The sequence below is a fragment of the Physeter macrocephalus genome, chromosome 21, assembly GCF_002837175.3.
Source record: "Physeter macrocephalus isolate SW-GA chromosome 21, ASM283717v5, whole genome shotgun sequence".
NCBI classification, from domain to species: domain Eukaryota; kingdom Metazoa; phylum Chordata; class Mammalia; order Artiodactyla; family Physeteridae; genus Physeter; species Physeter macrocephalus.
In genome coordinates, this window is record NC_041234.1 from 51,147,360 (window position 1) to 51,166,832 (window position 19,473).

At 38.7% G+C, this 19,473-nt stretch overlaps 1 long non-coding RNA gene across 5 annotated transcripts in view; it reads right to left on the reverse strand.

The window, feature by feature from the left end:
* Positions 1-6: 6 nt before the first annotated feature.
* LOC129391758 (uncharacterized) overlaps positions 7-19,473 on the reverse strand; it is a 54,658-nt gene continuing 35,191 nt past the window's right edge. For 4 of the 5 annotated variants that reach the window (XR_008616423.1, XR_008616425.1, XR_008616424.1 and 1 more), the window contains 2 exons: positions 16,028-16,122; positions 14,415-15,368 (listed from right to left, as the gene is read on the reverse strand). This is a non-coding gene — a long non-coding RNA (uncharacterized lncRNA). Of the gene's footprint in view, positions 167-2,218; positions 2,348-14,414; positions 15,369-16,027; positions 16,123-19,473 lie in introns of those variants that run through there. The other variant, XR_008616426.1, reaches the window with a different exon arrangement.

A 19,473-nucleotide genomic window follows, 5' to 3' on the forward strand; every position in this document is an offset into this window, starting at 1 on the left:
CATACCTCCACTGTAGAGCATACCATACTGTTGTAAGTATCTGTGTACATGTCGAACTCTCTCACTAGACTGAGAACTCCTTGAGGCCAGGAATTGTGTCTAATTCATCTCCATATCCCCATCACCAAGCACAGTGCCTGGCAGCACAAAAGGCAGCAGAGAGAAGCTGAAGATGCAGGAGAGAGAACAATAAAGCAATACTCTTAAACTGAGGCATAATACAAATATGATGAATGAGTTGAAGCTATAGAAAAATATATTTCAGCTCAGTATTGCATAGAGCTCTTGAAAGAAGAGATAAGTTAACTCAGGGAGGAGTTCCCCATCACTAAGTACACTTACTTGGAGGCAAAAAGACCATTTGTTGGGTATATTATAAAAGGACTTGAATTAGGGTCAAATTAAAATAAGCTGTTTTAGATATGAGATTTTTTTTAAGGTACTTCTATCCTTGAGGTTCTAAATCTACAACCTATGCTATAATCAAAAGAGCCATCCCTCTGAGCCCATGTCACAGTGAATGGTGGCTTCCAGAGTTGTGGACAACTGTTGAGGCTTCATCTCATTCCTCTCCATTAGCAGAATGATTGTATAACAACTCATTTTCCGGTGGCCTGATTCCCTGGTGACCCTTGAACCTGGAGCAGGAAATACTTTAAATGCTTTAAAGGCCACCAAGTAGAACCTCATGACCCCAAATATCTTCCACAACCTGCTACCTGAAGCCTTACATTTCTTCCTTAAACCTATAGTGCCTTTGATCAGTTTGTTAAAATGCCACTTAATCTAATATGGCGAGCTCACACCAATCAAGTGTATACTATAGGATGGATAAAAACAATACAACCTTCTGTACCTCATGAAATCATCTAGTCTCACCTTCCCCTCCACCCAACACAAATCAAAGAATGAATGCCTACAAAATATCCTGATTTTTAATTCTGGTACTGTTTCTTCAACTGCAAAATATGGACATTGTATTGAATAGTCTCTCAGATCCCTTTTACCCCAGAGAAATATATGTTCCTCACCTATAAAATAGACAAGTGGAATCGGTTCTTCCAACTTCACCAGGTTTTTATAAGGGTCAAATAAAACTATGTTTCTGAAAGGCTTCTAAATGATAAACTGTGATACAAATGTAAGGAATTACTATTGCAAATTAAGATATGTAGGAGGAGAGAGGTAAAAGAAGTATGCTCTGCCATTAATGAGATTAGTTACCTGAGCAAACTTATTCTACCTCTCTGGGATGCCTCAGAGGGTTGTGATGATTAAATGGGAACATGTGAAGTAGGCACACAATAAAAATCAGTTTCATCTACCCAGACTGAGACAGAATCTCAGTTATAAATGTGACCTTAAAGTGCATGTAATCCAACTTTCACTCAATGCAAGGAGATTCTCAAATTCCACTAGGTTATTATTTCCAAGAGTATTTTCATCTTTGGACATTCTTGAATCTGTTACTCCATTAACTACAACTGCCTTTACACAACAAAACCAACTATCCCTGACTTCAGACCAGCGAGCTCTCCATTTTGGAGTTGTCTCCCACAATCTGAACAGCTCTAATTCCTATAATGCTTCTCATAGGATCTAAGTTCAAATCTCTCTCTGTATCCTGGATGTTCTCCTTCAGCTCCCTCTCAGAAAATTGCTCTTAAAATTGAAACAAAACCATCAGGTGGAACAGGATTCTTACCTCTCCGAAACTCTAAACTTTTGTAGTGAAAACACAACCAGTTAGCTCTATATTGGAGAGTTTGAAGGTCTTCAATGGGTACATATGCTATAAACAACAAGCAGAGTCCCCAAAAGCTTGCAGGATGGAAGAAGCACTTCGAAATGGGAAAGGGGAGGGTCAAAGGGATGTTGACAGTATTAAAAACAAATGGCTTACTACATAATTTCCCCTAATATTAGCAACCACCTCTGTACTTATGCAGAACAGGGATATGGACATTATAAATAATGCAGGCTCCTAGGGCCTTGTGGAAGAAATGGTAACGTCATATTCAAAAATACATTTTATATGACCTTTTATACTAATAGAGTCTAGTCTATGCAGATGACACCTTCTGTACTTTTCCCACCAGAATCTCAGTTCCTAAGACATCTGCCTACTTTTTCCAGAAACTAGGAAAAAATATTGAAAATAATAAGTGGAAAAGACAAGCACACAATAATGAAGACCTGAATAAAAGGAGAAACATACCACATTCATGTATGAGAAAATTATAAAGATGACAGCTCTCCAAAAATTATTCTATAATTCAATGCCATTCCAACTGTAACTCCAATGGTATTTGTGGTGAGAACTTGACATGTTCTTTCTAAAGGGCTCCTGGAAGAACAAGTATATGAAAATAAAGAAATTTTTAAAAAAACGAATGAGGGTCTTTCCCTACTAGATAAAGTTGTTATTTAAAACTAGACATGTAGGAACATACAGCAGTCACATTGTCTAATCACAATGCAATAAAACCATATATACATGTATATATTTCATTATATGTATATATTTCAACATATATACTTCATATATATATGAAATATGTGCTCAAACCAGAAAACCTCAACATGAATCATCACAGCAAATAACAATTGGGTCAAAAAAGAAATGTAAATTACAATCAAGCCAATTTAGCAAGTAAAAAAGGAACACTATAACATAAAGCCAATACTATACATAGCCTTATGTTCTCTTATTATAAGGTAATAAAAAAGAATTACTTTCAGTAAAGATAACAAACAAAATGAGAGTCAAACAAAGGAGAAGAATAGGGGACAGAAAGAATATGTGACTAAATAATAGCCCAAAACTTGCCAAATTTGATGAAAAAAATATTAATCTATACATGCAAGATCAATGTATGCCCAAAAGGATAAAGTCAAAGACACTCAAATCTAGATTCATGACTGACTTCAGAATCTTGAATGCAGCAAGAGAAAAACAACTCATCATGTACAATGGCTCCTCAGTAAGTTATAGCTGACTTCTCATCATAAACCATGGAGACCAAAAAACAGTGGGTGATATATTCAAACTGTTGAAGGAAAAAGAATGTAAACTGAGAATTCTATGCTCAGCAAAACTATTCTTGATAAATTAAGAATTATAACATTACCAGATAAACAAAAATTAAAATAATTCAGTGCGGGCTTCCCTGGTGGCGCAGCGGTTGCGCGTCCGCCTGCCGATGCAGGGGAACCGGGTTCGCGCCCCGGTCTGGGAGGATCCCACATGCCGCGGAGCGGCTGGGCCCGTGAGCCATGCCTGCGCGTCCGGAGCCTGTCCTCCGCAACGGGAAAGGCCGCAGCAGAGGGAGGCCCGCATACCACAAAAAAAAAAAAAAAAAAAAAAAAAAAAAAAAATTCAGTGCTAGCAGACATGCCATCTACAAGAGATACAAAAATCAGGTCCTTCAGGCAGAAATGAAAAGACATTAGACAGTAACTCACATGCACATGAAAAATAAAGAGCACCAATAAGATAACTCCATAAATAAATATAACAGACCAAAAAAAATCTGTATTTATTTGTAACACTTTTCTTCTCATTTCTGACTTAAAGACAATAGCATAAAGGAATAACTAGAAAATTGTGTTGATATGCTTACATCATGTAGATGTAATTTACATAATAATAACATCACAAAGGAAAAGAGAGGGACAAAGACATAGTAGAACAAATTGTATACACAATTGAAATTAAGTTGGTATTAATCTGAAATCAATTCTTTTAAGGTAAGTTGTTAATTGAAAGATCAGAGCAACCATGAGAAAAACAACTCAAAAAATGTAATAAAAGAAAAAAGGAATTTAAATGGTACAAGAAAATGCTTAAAATATTTAACAAAAATAAAAGAAGGTAGTAATACAGGAACAGAGGAACAAAAAGACATAAGACTCATGGAAAACAAGCAGCAAAACAGACATCAATCCTACCTTGTCAGTAATTACATTAAAGATAAAAAAATTTTAAATAATGCAATCAAAAGACAGCTTGGAAAAACAGATTTAAAAAATATAATCTACATATATCTTATCTACAAGACACAGTTTAAATTCAAAGACACAAAAAGTTTACAAGTAAAAGGATAGAAAAAGACGTACCAGGCAAAAACACTAACCAAAAGAGAGCTGGAGTTAGCTATACTAATAAAACACACAATTAAGAAAAGATTATTACTAGACATGAATAAGGATATTTTATTACAATCAAAGGATCAATCCATCAGGAAAGTATAATTATAAACATATATGTACCTAACAACACAGCACCAAAAATAAGGAGAAATTGGTAGAAACAGAAAAAAAAATAGATAATTCAGAAAGAAGTTTCAGTAATAGAACAACTAGGTAGAAGATCTACAAGAAAAGAGAAGACCTGAACAACTTTATAAATAACCACTTGATCTATTAAACATCTACAAAACATCCACACAACTACAGAATACACATTATTCTCAAATGCACATGGAACATTCTCCAGAATAGACTAGATGCTAAGAAATGAAACAAGTCTCAACAAACTTAAGAGAATTGAAATCATACAAAGTATGTTCTCCCATGATGAAATTATAAATCAGTAACAGAATGAAATTTGGGAAATTCACAAATATGTGCATATTAAACGACAAACTCCTAAATAACCAATGGGTCAAAAAAGGAATCACAAAAAGAATCAGAATTTATTTTGAATGAAAATCTAAACAACATATAAAAAGATATATAACTCAATTCCAGTGAACATAGGATTTGAATAGACATTTCTCCAAAGAAATACAAATGGCCAATCAGCATATGAAAAGTTGCTCAACACAGATACACTAGGCAAAACCACGAGATACAAGAAACAAATGACCCTTGAACAACATGGGATGGAACTGCGTGGGTCCACTTACAGGTGGATTTCTTTTTCAATAGTAAATACTGCAGTACTACACAATCTGTGCATATGCGGAAACTCGGATAGGAGGAACTGCATGTATGGAAGGCTGACTATAAGTTACACGTGGATTTTCCACTGTGAGGAGGATGAGCGCCCCCAACCCCCTCTGTTGTTCAAGAGTCAACTGTACTTAACATCTACTAGGATGGCTATTATAAGATAGAAAAATAAGTGAGAATGGAGTTAAATTAACATCCTCATAAATTTCTTGGTGAGAATGTAAAATGGTGCAGTTACTTTAGCAGTTTGTCAATTACTCAAAACATTAAATGTAGAGTTGCCATATTACAAAGCAACTGCAATGCTAAGTAGATACCCAAGGAAATGAAAATATGTCCACACAAAACCTGAAATGTCCTTCAACATTATGCCAGCATCAAACTGCCCAATCTGTGTAGGCATAACCCACAAACATATAAGCAAAGATTAGAGATAAAATAAAACACCACATGGAGATTAGTCTTACCATTGAAATATTTTCATCCACTAGGACATGTAAGCTTTCCAGTGACACCATGAAGTCAAAAGATGATCCCGTAATACAGCTGGGCTAAATAATGATCTAGCAGAGAAGTAGCAGAGGCAAGACTGTAAAGAACAGTCACTAAAGAACCTCAAAAACAGTCACTAAAGAACCTCAAAAACAGAAAAGTACCACATTTGACCACAGATGGTGAAAAATCTTAGCAGGACCACATCTATAATACAAAGGGATTGCTGAGCCAACAACTAGACATTTCTTTTTCGTAACAGATAGGAAAATATGACGATTCAGTACCAATACAAGGCAGTAAAAAAGCCAAAATTTTCTTAATGGTGTAAAAAGCCTAAGACCTACCAAATATATTTCAATCACCTTGGTGACTATGGTTTAGATTAATGCTATTCAACAAATAACGACAGCAGACAGAAACAATGACCACTCACCATGATAAAATTCTGGGACACATTTGTTGATCACATGATTAAATTAACATTGGCAGTACAACAAATCATGGATCTATGGTTTCATAATACAGCAAGTAACAGGCCCTCCAGAACCACTCAGTCCATGGTTGGCAGATCCTAATACCTAACATTTTGCTAATTAACAAAATTCCAGGCAGTCAACTGGAGGAGCAAAGAAAGGCTAAATGGTTAACAATATTAGAATACCCCCAATCTAAATAGCAACACTGAACTAAAAGTAAACAGTGAAAAGTTCTCCATGTAAAGCACTATAACGTACTGAGCAACCTAGGTGACAACACTAAAGCACACCACCTAAACAAGTTTTGCCATGACAAAAAAAGCAAAAATTTTTGAAACCAAGTGAGACGCAGCTCAAAGTACTGTTTAACAAACAATAGTGGTTGCTAGAGAACACCAGCAAAATTAAACCACCACTCATCACTGCATTATACATATGCATGCTAGATAATTTTTAAAATAATTTGGAAAACAGAGCACAATTATAACCAATAATACATTAACACATACTATGCTTTTTGGTATCCATATCAGATTATCACAGAGCATGTGCTTACTAGGGCAATGTTATGTGTGACAAAAGTCAGCTGAAGTTACTGCAACAATAGTACAATAAAAGTATATCAAATAACAACACTTAGAAATTTCGGAATAGCACATTAAGTCTTTAACAATACACTCCCTCAGGCATTTGTTCATATATGGAGTAATGTACTCCAGTGAGGTCAACTGGTTTTAGGAGAAATACGGTCCTTGTTATCTGATATAAAGACATCATCCATGTGTTTTTAATTTGCTAGTGAAATTTTTAAATTGCTAGTGATAAACCAGAACAAAGCTAATAAGTAGGAATATCGAATTAAACCAATTGTACATCAGCACTACACTATACTGCACACAAACACCAATGTCAAATTTTATAAGCCAGAACCTGTAACTGGGAAAAATCAAGAAATGAAACAAACACCCTTGAAATTCCTCAAATGTATTTTTGGCTCACTGCACAGTCATCAGGTTACTGTACTCTCAATCAGAACCATACCTGTGATGCAAACAATGCAGTATCACTCAAAAGGGCGACACGTTGTGGACTAATGCGGTACTAGAGTCTTGGGGGGAAAAAAAACTTTGTGTCCACAAGGTGGCAACAAACCTTGAAATATTTCCTGACAAGGGGCATAAAACCCTCCATAAATTTGGAGGCAAGACACCTAAAATTCAAGAAAAACAGCCACTGTAATATACGTAATAATTACACTGACCTACTTTTAAAATGTCACACACCTCAGTGAATGTGGAGATAAAGTTAATGATATTACAAGCAAATAAGCAGCTTTTATCAACACTAAAATATTTTTTGCTCTTTAGTACTATTAGACTGTGATGTTAATGGAAGTTTCCATTAACAAACTTCCATTTCTGGAAGAGACTGATGAGACCAAATTTCTGTGAGAGTGATGAACCTAACATATCCAAAAGGCATCATATTATGGGTAAATTGAGTAACTCAGTTTCCGTTATGTTTCCTCTTTGTCCACTAAACTATGCAAAACCTGGATGAACTTTTCTTGGAGTTTTTATGAGTGAAAACCTCACTCCTATCATGTTATGGAGGATCTACAGTAATTGGCAAGACTACTACTTTACATATCGCATGATCAAAGTGATCTATAAACAAGAAAATCACACTATAGATGATATACATGCCATATATAACCTACAATAGTTGACAATCTCAATGTCCTCAAAAACCTTACAACATTATTGTTGTCTTACCATCACTGGAGCATTTACATTTAGAGTAATAATCCCTGAAGGGAAATATGCAACCAATACCACTAATACAAGCTGTGGAAAATTTCCACAATCATTGCTAATTGTTCTCAGAAATGCACAAATTTTGGAGGTATACTGTAAATGGCTGAATAAGACACGACATGTACCAGTAAATAGCCTTATTAATACCTTTAACAACCAAAAAACACAACTATTGGGCCTTAAAACCCTATTACTCTTTAAAAGTATTTAAATGTCTAACAATAAAAGACACTCAACAACAACCCTGAAATACATTAGTGACTCAAAATGGAGGAACCAGATTGTAATGTTACTGGAAAATTGGGGAGCCATTTCTGATCTGTAGTGATTTCGCAAAGGGTGCTGCCCTGTGGACAAATGAGGTACAACATAAAAGCTAACATAGTGGTTATCTTGTATCCACAAGATGGCGCCAAATTCCTACCAATCTCAATATCTGATTATGTAGCAGAGGTATTAAACTGCACTGCTGATGACACTAATTTCCTACATTCACATGAACATCAAACCGTCTAAATTCCCAAAGGGTAATGATGCATGTACCAATTGGATACAAGTTCGGATTAGCTCCAACTTCTCTATAGTTCAGTTACAAATGTGAAAACACCCATTACAACCTATGAAAACACCACACTATTACCTCAGATTTAATAGGCAGTGGAATTAATAATTAAACAATGGCCATAAAATATTGGAGCCCAGAGAATGACGCATATATTTACGACTAAATTTACCTACGTATACTTTGGCCTGTCAAGAACCAAACTTAGAATGCAAGCTCATCACCTGTTAAATAGCAGTGTGGGTAAATTTAGTACAGAGCATCACCTAACTCTGAGACAGTGCCAAATCTAACATTTAGAAATATGCCCAGATACACACATGCTATCAGTGCGTTAGAGAGAGTGGTATTGTAAAATTATTTGCAAATGATAACGGTGATAAATCAAGTACGTTCATGAAACGTTCAGCATAAAGGACCAAGAGCAGACATACAGTTTAATTAAATGTTTTGCCACCAAATGCCTTTATTACTGGCTTGCTGGTTTCCAACGCTGCAAGCAGTGCATTACTAAGAGTAATTTTCTTAAAATTCATCTAATAGCTTATAAAAGACAACACTGTAAAGACAAATGAAATATATATAAGATCCACGGTAATGGGTCTTTTGCCCAAAACACAGCACCAAATTCTTCAAGGCTCGTGAAAGATATGATTGGCAGTGGGATCCTACTTAACGCTGCCAAATATTCAGACAAAATTGACTCCCTAAAAAAGTAAATAGGCACCTAAGGATACCTAGCAAACTTTCTTTTTTAAAAAGCCTTATTGTATTGGTATAGAATCAAGGGATCCTAATGAAATGCAACTGGAAGAGACCCTGAGACGTTGACTTGTAATGTCACCTCTGCAGAGGCAAAGCAGAGTGGACAACTGGGGAACTCCACTGAAAGCCTCTGGCAGCGTCAACGAATAAAAAGTAGGTGACTGACGTTATAGGTATATGACAGTAGTAACGCTACTTAATGTAAAGACACAAATATGGAAAAGTATAGCTATCCAGGTTTGCAGTATTATCTGCCATAAAGTGATGACAAGACCAAACTTCCCATAGAAAACTGACATCCAATAGCAAATGGCTACATTATTGCACTACAAATTCCAATTAGTGGCTCAATATTTCAAAGACGGATGCCAAACCTGTGACTTTATTGGACAACTTGATTGCATTGCCTGTTTGCACAAGATGGAAGCAGTCCAAGTAAATTAATATTGCACCTAAAAAACAGTGCCTGGTTTATCATACACGTAAGCATGAATATATAGTTACTAGAAATAAAGGACCTTAAGATACAATGAGTTTTTCAATAAGCAGCAAAATTTTACTAAAATTTTTACTAGGTCTAAACTTTGGAACACAGTGCTCTGCACCAGATTTCCAAAGGATAAGTCATGCAATTACATTTGATTTTCTTGCTAATTTGTCCATAGAGAAACCAAAATTGGAAGTTCATTACAACCATATCATGGGAAGATTTGCTGAGCTTAAGCTGCCAATTGGGTGTTACATTCCATCTGAAGAATCAATTAAACTAGAAAAATAGAGTAGCACCGTGTCTAAGACGTTTATCCTGTCTCAGGACAGCCAATTCTCTAGCAGTGGCTGTCTATAATGCAACAAAGCAGTCTACAGGAGCATACTTGGGAGACAGACAACTAGAAAAGGAGTTAGGCACTTATATGCTTTCAAAGAACCAAATTATTTTAAAGGCATTTCTTGAAAAACTAAGAAAGCTCACCTGCACTACCAATGTAGGGAACTGTCCGAATAACCTTAACTTAATGAAAATTCAAGTAACATGTCCTAGGCAGTAGAATGCTTGAAAGGAATAGTAATGTCTACTAATAGTATTAACAGAGATTATCTGGGAAAATACAACCCAGCCCATCAGGGGATATTTGAGGACCACAAAGTCCCAGAACCCCAGGTGGCTAGGACAAAATGTGCTAGCAGTATACAACAGCTTCTTGTCCACTTACAGGAAAACTGCCCTTAAAGCCAATGAGTGGAGAATCTATTGCAAACATGATTCCCAAAGAGCAGGGGGGCACTACGGGTGACAAAATTATATTAGAATATTTTCAGATAGCAAGTTCGTTGAAGATAGGCACTATTACTAACTAGGCATTAAATAATTTCACCACCTAAAAGATTGTTGCATATTTGCTGACAGCGATGGCAAACTCCCATCTGAAGTTTTGCTTCCTAATTCACTTTCAGGGACACTGTGACCAATGCTGTCATTAGGCAACTGATTTCTTCTTAGTAGTGGTGGTGCATGATGCAAGGCACTTCACAATATGCTGAGAGGTTCTAGAAAAGGGCCTTTGTATGGATGGGGTCTAGGACAAACTATAAGGAGACCTACATTTCTAGTTCACACACTCCAGTGCAACATAGAGAGGGAGCAGCAAAGGTGAACTAACCTTAACTTCCAACGATGAGAGATCTTTGGTGCCGCTGCATGGGACTCCTTCAAATCAATAAAACAGCCAAGCAGGGAAGTATATTCATGAGTCCCACCCATACTCCAAGGACACATTAAAAAGTATTTATTCCCCCCCTCTTGTGGAAAGCATGCCCAGTTTGTAGTTCCCACACGTATAAAACCATATGCTTTTCACTTAAAAATGCCAATTTTTTTGTGCTGGAATCTGAAACTGATGATTCAGAAGCTGGCTTTATTCCCATCTCTGCCAGTATGTCACTTTTAAAGGTTGAAATAAACAAAATCTTTCCTTTCTTGACTGCTCTTAATATGCGTTTGAGAAGTGAACCAGGAAGTGCAAAGGAAGCTCAGAAACTAAGCACAGAAAGAACTCATCCAAAGGATGGGTAACTCAATACAGGGTAATAAATGCAAAGTGCACTGGCCATTCTGGCAGTGATCAAAGATTGCCTGTATCAATGTAGGCATCACAAAGCTCTATGGGCTAAGTATACCACAAACAAAAGGCATCAGGCTCATTCCTCCTCCCGATGAAAGCAGGGGTAATCTTTGTTCTCTTTCATTGCAAACCTGTTCCAGATTATTCTTGAGGTCAATACCCGCAACCATCCTTCTGGTTAAAAACCATCTCACTAAGAATGGCATGGACATATATACACTACCAAACATAAAATAGATAGCTAGTGGGAAGCAGCTGTATATCACAGGGAGATCAGCTCGGTGCTTTGTGACCACCTAGAGGGGTGGGAGGGAGGGAGACGCAAGAGGGAAGAGATATGGGAACATATGTAAATGTATAACTGATTCACTTTGTTATAGAGCAGAAACTAACACACCATTGTAAAGCAATTATACTCCAATAAAGATGTTAAAAATAAATAAATAAACAAACAAAAAACCATCTCACTGCATCCTTGAACACGTGCTCTAGTCCTAACATAAGGTATGGGATTTCTTAAATCTTTTATTTTGGAGTTTCATCTAAGACCTCCTAACTCTAGAGTACATGCTGAACTACTGCACTTAGTTAAAAGGCTGTAAGGGCAGTGAGTTCCTGAGATGAACACCAAGAGTTCATCACAGCAGCATCTGTCTGGACAGCCTTCTGGCCCTGATAAGCAGAAGCCAGTAAAAAGTACAGCTAAGCCAAAGACATCCCATCCCAAAGGACAGCTGGAATTTCAGCAATACTATGATTGGAGACCCCTCAAGGGACCCAGAACCTTATCTACCATGGTGTACTATTCCCTGGGGAACAAATGTTGTGTGTTCTTCCTATTGTCCTATAGAGGAATTCTCATCTTTGAAGAATACTGGCTTCCTGTATTAAGTGAACATAGTTCCAGTAGCAACTAAAACTTCTCAATAGGTTAACTTCTCTTAACCTTATCCTCAAGTGTAAAACATGCAAACTAGGAAGTGCTTCAAGTCAAATTACTGAATCAGATGGCCTACAATCTAATGTCTGTAGTTATGTATGTTGCTCAACTATCCTGTACTTACCGGACAGGAAGATTCTTTGAGGCATGTCGAAATCCAAAGAAAATCTTTAAGATCTTAACACACTCGATTATCCATCGTAGTCCCCCCATCCCTCTCCCATTAACCCCCAAATTGAACAGTGATAAATACTCAGGAAACACTGGTAGGACACAGCCTGGCCCATCAATCCCACAGGCATGAGAAGCCAGGGAAAGAGTAGAGAGGATTCTTGGATGTAATAATAAAGGCATCTCAAGTTGGAACTTTCTATATAAAGATGATGGTCCCTGGACTCCATTTTCAACATATTGAGCAGCTTGGGAGTGAAAGAGAGAAGAGACAAAAGAATAATTTTTTTCAAAGTCACTGCTAATAACTACAGTGCCTGCTTGATAGGGTTGTGGAATAGAGCTGCAGCCATCCCCGACTGAGGGCACTTGATAGGTGACAAAAACCTGTGTCCCCTGATTCCTACAGGATATGCATCCTTCCCTCCATGCTGCCCCAAATACCTCCTCTGCTGCTCATCAGCTTGACACCACATCCCCATTCCACAGGAAACCATCCCTTCCCTGCTGCTTTCGTGGCCTAAATGACAGCCACAAGTGGTCCCTCTCCCAGTGCCTGAGCTTACCCAGAGCATAAACAATCGCTGGGCCCCAAAACACACAGAACCAGTATGGGCATTAAGGGGGCAGAGGTGAGGCTGAGCCCTGCCAAGGAGATGGGGTGATGTGAAGATAGCTGCTGAGATCACATGTCTTCTTGGACTGATGCTTGATTTCTTCAAAGCACTATGCAGTCTTTCTTCTTTGAAACCGATTCCAGATGGATCTTCCATCCCTTCCCTTCTTCCCTTCTTGCCCCAAGCCCTCAGGCCCTCACCCCTACCTATCTCCCTTACCTAATAACTCTCAAACAGAACTCCTAATAGCATCAACCTGTATGACAGGAAATGCTGACTATCCCACACCTTACTCCCTATTTCTCTCTTAATTGTTTCTTAATAGATGGGAAGCCAAGACTCTAAAATCCCTTAAATACCAAAAGCAAAAGTACTAGAAGGGCTCATGCAGTTTGCTTGAGTTTTCAATCTATCCTGCGCCAGACAAGCCACCCACACCCAACCCATGGATCTCAGTGTTCACACACAGAAACTGATAGGGCCTAATCAGGCAACTAGTCTATTCAGCTCTAATACTCTACAGAATATGGATTTGTATTCCCTCTCTTAACCACACACCCCTTTCCTTGAGGCTCGGGAGGGGCACTGTCCACCCCAGGACAGCTCTGGTGTTAGCAGTGGCCCCAAAGAACTCAATCTCAAACATCTTCTGAGATGCACCAGTTCTTCTAATGCAGCAGCAGGTTGTCAACCATGGCAAAGTCTAATAATGCCAAGTGAGCCTTCATCCTACCACCCTGCTCCTTGGACCTAAAGGCACCTCCCAGATTCTGCCTCAAGCTATGTTACAGTTTGGTGTGAGGGGACATTAGGCATCCAACAGCAGGGTAAGTGTAAGTGATTACAGTTTCTGATATTTGGCATTCCTTGGGAGCCAGGGTGAAATAAGTGACTTCCTAGACAGACTAAACTAACTCATAGGCACTGTGAAATGAGAGCTCACTAGTGATATGGTACAAGGCTAAAGATTAATGGGGGAAACCTACAAAGGACTCTCTAAATTGCCCTGCTCACCCTCTTAGTAGGTCAGTTCAAAATTCCTCCTGTTGTGAACACTCATTTACTTAACAGTCAAGCTGCTACCAAACTAGCTCAGTCACCTGGGGTTAAAGCCTCATAGGCAAAAGCAGGGAGGTAAGGCACAGAGAATAAGCTAGAGTCTAAAAACAGAAGCCTTCAACAAGTAAGCCCACCACACACAACCACCATTTTAAAGGTAAAAAGAGAAGTCTTAAAATGAGACAAATGAAAGACACCAAGAGGCACCAAGGGGCACATAACTTTCTTCAGTGACTCCACAAAGCCCCTCACTTGTCTGGCTCAACACGGACCCCAAAAAGCCAGCACACCACTATAGCTGAATCACTGATGCTCCCGAGCTCCCAGGAGACAATGATGCCCAGAGACCATAATCCCTACACCCCATACCCCATTTATATTCCAAAAGAAGGATAAATGACCCCACACTCACCCCCATCTGCTTTGCTGAGAATTTTATGAGGATTTATTTATTGTATAAGCAAGCCTGCCAGCTTTCCCAGCCAGGTGGTTAAACTCTGAATATGAAGGGTTGGAGAAGGTGGAGGTGAGAAGGACAATTTAAAAAAAAAAAGAGAGCATTAGACTCAGATAAATGAAAGGGGGCAAGAAGGAATAACTGCACATGCCAGGGGAAGGAGAGTGAAACAGCAATCTATGACGGGCCTTGAATGTAGGGGCTAAGAGTGTAGACCCTGCAGTATGATCACCTGGGTACAAATCCCTGCTTTGCAAATGACTTGCTGTGTGACCCTTGACAGGTCATCTAGACTGTGTAAGCTGTAATTACCCCATCTGTAAAATTTGGGTAAGACTACTCACAGCACCTAAAGGAAAGGGTTACTGTATTAAATGCTTTAATACATGAACAGTGTCTAACACACAGGAATTACCCAATAAATGTTAGCTGCTTCTGAATCTGGGCTCCAGCAATCTGGGTCTATCAGTCACTTTGCTTCGCTGTTTCAGCCCTGACACAGGGATGCTATTCTCACTAGGGCCATGTGGCCAGGTAAGAAACTGTGCCTGGTCTAAGGACTTCCGCACATTACAACTGAAGTGACTCACACGTACGTGAATTAAGTATATTTAACTTCAACCTGAAAAAACTTGTGAGCTAGAAATTTAGAAACTTCAAGGCCAAGTCAAGGCTGAAGGCCAATAAATAGAAAGAAAGCTTCTCAATCCCAAAGGAGTCCCTGGAAAAGGAGTAAAGCCTGACTTTCAAAAGGGCTATAGTTAACAGTGGAGATGCAGGTCTGACACCCAAAGCCCACCCTCCTCCTACCCTGTGGAAGCAGGTCTCTGTCAGGGCAGTGAGCACTAGTAGCCCCAACCACTGCCACAGAAGTGTCTTTGAAGAACAGACGGTGATCAATTCTCCCTCTGTCCACGGCCATTTTCTTTCCTATTAAAAAAGAAAACTTATTGAGAAAAAACTGTCCTGTTGGGGAAGGCTAACTGCACTTCAGTTGAATTGAAGGTTTAACTGCTGTATCCCTTAGACAAATGTATCCCTTAGACAAATGTGTAAGTGCATACGGGTTATCTGTTCCCAAGCAAATATGGGGAAATTTTCACAGGTGTGAAAGTTAGCCATGCTTCTCTTCCTTTGAGAAATGTGAGTTAACTGAATCCCAAACAATTCAAAGCTTTCCTTAGAATGTAAAATGCCACAAACGGAGCCTTCAAATTCAAACTGTAACTTAAAAAGCATTCTGATCTTGTTAAAATTATTTTCTCTCCAATTCACACTTTGATTATCTGTACAATGTACATGATATTAACACCAATTATAATTTACTTATCAGAGGATGTGGGGAAGAGCATATCTGCAAGGCCCATCCATGGTAGGTAATAATCAATAGGAACACAGACAGAGATATTCAGTTTAGGCACAACAAACCTCTGTTTTTAATGGATTTTCTTTAAAACCAACCAATTGGACTATGCATTATAGTTTATAAATTATTCTGTAGTTTAAAGGAATAAAACTTTCCCCCTCTGACAGAAAGACAGCCCTTGTCCCAACAACATGAAAGATAATGAGATGGAATGATTGCTCACCTGACTTAACTCAGCAATCCTCCGTGGACGAGATGGAAAGTCAAATGGAGGCTGAAGACCTGAAGATAGAGGAGCCTGAATTTCCAAAGTTGAACCTGGACAGAAACATCTGGGGTAAAACAGTTGACTTGACAGCAGGTTGGCTCCCAGGAATCTCTCTGTCCTGGTAGCCAGATAAAGGAACCAAAAGACAGATCTCTACTTGGGAAATCAATTGAGTAATTTGGAACAAGTCTCATCCTGAAGTGCTTCTTCCGGGTTGGGGGGGGAGATAAATTGGGAGACTGAGATTGACATATACACACTACTATATATAAAATAGACAACTGGGCTTCCCTGGTGGCGCAGTGGTTGAGAGTTCGCCTGCCGATGCAGGGGACACGGGTTCGTGCCCCGGTCCGGGAAGATCCCACATGCCACGGAGCGGCTAGGCCGTGAGCCATGGCTGCTGAGCCTGCGCGTCCGGAGCCTGTGCCCCGCAATGGGAGAGGCCACAACAATGGGAGGCATGCGTACCGCACACACACACAAAAATAATAATAAAAAAGAGAACTAATAAGGACCTACTGTACAGCACAGGGAACTCTACTCAATACTCTTGTAATGGCCTATATGGAAAAAGAATCTAAAAAAGAGTGGATATATGCATATGTATAATTGATTCACTTTGCTGTACACCTGAAACTAACACAACATTGTAAATCAACTATACTCCAGTAAAAACTTTTTTAAAAAATGCTTCTTGGGCTTCCCTGGTGGCGCAGTGGTTGAGAATCTGCCTGCTAATGCAGGGGACACGGGTTCGAGCCCTCGTCTGGGAAGGTCCCACATGCCGCGGAGCAACTAGGCCCGTGAGCCACACTACTGAGCCTGCGCGTCTGGAGCCTGCGTTCCGCAACAAGAGAGGCCGCGACAGTGAGAGGCCCACGCACGGCGATGAAGAGTGGCCCCCGCTCGCCGCAACTAGAGAAAGCCGGAGGCATGCGTACCGCACACACACACAAAAATAATAATAAAAAAGAGAACTAATAAGGACCTACTGTACAGCACAGGGAACTCTACTCAATACTCTTGTAATGGCCTATATGGAAAAAGAATCTAAAAAAGAGTGGATATATGCATATGTATAATTGATTCACTTTGCTGTACACCTGAAACTAACACAACATTGTAAATCAACTATACTCCAGTAAAAACTTTTTTAAAAAATGCTTCTTGGGCTTCCCTGGTGGCGCAGTGGTTGAGAATCTGCCTGCTAATGCAGGGGACACGGGTTCGAGCCCTCGTCTGGGAAGGTCCCACATGCCGCGGAGCAACTAGGCCCGTGAGCCACACTACTGAGCCTGCGCGTCTGGAGCCTGCGTTCCGCAACAAGAGAGGCCGCGACAGTGAGAGGCCCACGCACGGCGATGAAGAGTGGCCCCCGCTCGCCGCAACTAGAGAAAGCCCTCGCACAGAAACGAAGACCCAACACAGCCAAAAATAAATAAATAATTAAATTAAAAAGAAAAAAAATGCTTCTTCCATGGAGTGTGGTTAAATTACGAAAACATGTATAATAAAGGTTAGGATGGAGACATCACAAGAGGAAATACCAGAGAGGTCAAGGGTAATTAACAAAGTCCAAAGATGACACTGTAGTATCCTGGGGCAATTAAGAGCTTAGGCTCTTCCATCATAAGACATGGGTTCAAAAAGGGAGTCTACAATTTACTGTCTGGCCATTCTTGGATGAGTTTTGAACTTCTCTTGGTTTGATAACCTGTCTTTGAAATGTAATAAAAATGATACTAACACCAGAGTTGGTGAGATTATTACATGAAGTAGAAGCAATTAGAACAATTCTAGGTTTGGCTATCTCTAAAATGAACCAACCTTGGGAGGAAATGGCCTTTATTAACGGTCTTTTCTGTATGGTTCACTGTGTGTTTGGAAACCAGATGTGGAGATAAGGGTCATATCCAGGTGTTCTATTAGAAAGGTACCCCAGTTAATCCTAACACACCTATCCTATATACTCTTCTGATTGCCTCTACTTTGCTGGTCCAGCATTTAAACTTTTAAAAAAGGGCAAATCTTAAAGAGTTTCTGATCTTCCTAGGAGCAGTTACCTCTGCACATTGAAAAGGACCTCAATTTACCTCCAACTAAAGCATCACTGATAAAGATAATGAGAGAGAACCTACAGAGCAGAGACTCTGGGGATGAACTGCTTGAATCGCTCTGTGACATTTGGGGAACAACGTTACTGAGTTTAACTGACCTCAATTACGGCAGCTGAAGAAAACAAGGGATAATAGAATTTATTTCCTGACCATTAAAACTGAGTCAAAGCACACATAGAACAGTGTGTAACACTTACTATGTGCTCAGTTAATGTGAACTATTGTTATCAAGACTATTACAAAAGAAAAAGGGTATTGTATAAAACCGACTGCTGTCTGTAATAGAACAAATAGATATGATTAAGAGGTATTTAAATGAGAAGGGATAGTTGTATTTGGTAGAAAGTGCTAGGAAAACAGATTAAAAGGTTAAAATAATCTTTCAACCATTAAGTGTTATCAACTAGTGAAAGTGAAAGGAACAGAGGCATCTCATAACATAGGACTGAAAGAGGAAGGCAAAGGATGGTGGATGACAGACAGCAGGGCACAGAATGAGTATGTCTGTCAGAGGTGAGACTAAATTAAGTGTGAAGGGATGTAGGGATGTACGGACAACATTTGCTTCTTGAATGTGGGTCTAATTACTTTACACTTGACTGTCTTCACATCAGCTAATCAAGAGGTGCAAAACAAAAAATAAAGGTCTCTAACAAGTTTATAATAAAAGAAATTATCAGGGAGATACATACACAAAGATGTTTCTGTAAGTATGTTAACTGTACTGATATGTTCAAATTTTATTTTTAAAAAAACTTAAAATAATTCTAATGTCTAAAAAAGAGGGAGATGTTATACCAAAAAATCATGGTCCAAATGAGATTAGTGTGTATTCATAAAGACAGGAAAATGTTTTTGTTAATTTAAGAGCCATCTAAAAATGTTATCAGTATACATACATATACTAAAAAGAAATGTACCAAAAATCTGAGTGGTTCTGGATATTCTTCTTTTAATTGTGCTATGCTTTTTTACTTCAATTTTTTGCAATGAACACCTATACCTTTTATAATTTTTTAATACATTGTATAATGGGGGAAAGAAAATGATTCTTTGAGTGATACATACATAGATTTGAACTTATTCCTCCCTAAAGAAATTGACTAAACATCCTCAGAAAATATGAAGAGAATAAGGAGAAAAGGAAAGTAAAGAGCAAATGTTCAGGAAATAGATAGCAATTCTACACAAAATACTGACCTATATTAAAAATTATAGCTAAAAGAAAAATATATTTTAAATCATATAAAACCAATTACCCAATTAGTATTACTGTTCAAT